We start from the raw sequence: 2,163 nt of genomic DNA, 5'->3' as shown, positions 1-2,163 counted from the left end.
TAGCACCATGTCCTGTATTACTTGATATTTTAACAAGTATCAGGTACTAACAAATGTACAGTTTTTGCTAAGGGAACTATTAAGAAATTTTTATCAGTGAAATATTTGTTGCAAATAATTTCATAGGTTTTTAGATACACCTGTAGTTAACATTGCTTTGTAAAGTAGGTAAATCATTTTATTTATGTCCATAAAATAGCAAATGTCTGTTAACTATTAGCAAATTATTGTATTATCCTTTCTGCTCTCACCTGGAAGAGTTTCCTGCTGTCCTCAGTATGATAACATGGCGACCTCTTGGTATGTATTTCTTTAGCAAACTTACCCATCAGGAAATATCCAGCACTTCTGAAGCAAAGCTACAAATGAGCGTGTTATCAAGCCCACCCGTCTTCCTTTCCCCTAATCCCAAAAGGAAAGAAAGAAAAACTTATTTTAAGCTGCAGAAAAAGTGTGGAGCACCTTTGAGCTAGAATAATATAGAAAATTACATGTACTGATTTTTTTAAAAACAGGTGAGAAGCACCAGAGGGATAGGACTTCTAGAAGTTAGAATAATGTGAAGTAATCAGGAAATGTCTATGCCTACAGAAGCAGCAACTGTAAGATAAACATTTTTTGCACTTAAGAAATTGCTGAGGTTAATACTTTGTTATAATAGATTATAATATTTGACATTCATAGTGTTGACCCTGGAATCTTTCACAAAAAGCTTGGTGGTCAGGACCAGGAGGTAGAATTTTACAAGGCAATAAATGAAGGTATTTTAAGATCACCTCTATTAAAAAATGGTTTAATTTTTTAAAACTATTATTGCTTTAAGGTATGAATTTAAAAAATCACTTATATGGATCATGTTTACTCCTAATGATATAAGATAAAATGAGGTATTTTTGTTCTACAAAGTGTTTTAAAATAGCATTTAATCTTGGGAACTATCTTACTTAGGGTTTCTATAAATACAAATTACAATGTTTCGAACTCAACCAGTATCATTTTCGTGTGCTAATGAGCAAAGTAGTTAGAACAGATTGTCAGTTTAAAAACAGGATTTCTAGGCCAGGCACAGTGGCTCACGTCTGTAATCCCAGCACTTTGGGAGGCCAAAATGGATGAGCAGCTTGAGTCAGGAGTTTGAGACCAGCCTGCCCAACATGGCGAAACCCCGTCTCTACTAAAAATACAAAAATTAGCCGGGCGTGGTGGCAGGTGCCTGTATAATCCCAGCTACTCCGGAGGCTGAGGCAGGGAGAATAGCTTGAACCCTTGGAGGTGGAGGTTGCAGTGAGCCAAGATTGTGCCATTGCACTCCAGCCTGGGCAACAGAGCAAGACTCTCAAAAAACAAAAAAACCATGATTTGTAGATGTGTGCAAGACACAGTACTGCTATGGATAATAATGGTAAGATGACCCTAACAGTGTCCTCTCCTTGAATTTTTATATAATAATATTTTCTGAGTCATAACTAATTTTTTAAATAATGATTTCCAACCTAATTATTAATTAGAATTTTGTTGTTGTTTGAGACAGAGTCTCTGTCACTCAAGCTGGAGTGCAATGGCGCGATCTTGGCTCACTGCAAGCTCCGCCTCCCAGGTTTGCACCATTCTCCTGCCTTAGCCTCCCGAGTCGCTGGGACTTAACGGGTGCCCGCCACCACACCTGGCTAATTTTTTGTATTTTTAGTAGAGATGGGGTTTCACCATGTTAGCCAGGATGGTCTCGATCTCCTGACCTCGTGATCTGCCCGCCTCGGCCTCCCAAAGTGCTGGGATTACAGGTGTCAGCCACCGCCCCAGGCCAGTTCATTAGAATTTTTAAAACAGGCTGGGCACGGTGGCTCACGCCTGTAATCCCAGCAGTTTGGGAGGCCAAGGCAGGTGGATCACCTGAGGTCGGGAGTTTGAGACCAGCCTGACCAACATGGAGAAACCCCATCTCTACTAAGAATACAAAATTAGCCGGGTGTGGTGGTGCATGCCTGTAATCTGAGCTACTTGGGAAGCTGAGACAGGAGAATTGCTTGAACCCAGGAGGCAGAGATTGCGGTGAGCTGAGATCGCGCCATTGCCCTCCAGCCTGGGCAACAGGAGTGAAACTCCATCTCAAGAAAAACACAAAATACAAAACAAAACAAAACAAAACAAAAAACCAGAATTGGC

The sequence above is a fragment of the Nomascus leucogenys genome, chromosome 19 (assembly GCF_006542625.1).
Source record: "Nomascus leucogenys isolate Asia chromosome 19, Asia_NLE_v1, whole genome shotgun sequence".
Taxonomy (NCBI): domain Eukaryota; kingdom Metazoa; phylum Chordata; class Mammalia; order Primates; family Hylobatidae; genus Nomascus; species Nomascus leucogenys.
Note: the sequence above shows the minus strand (reverse complement) of the source record.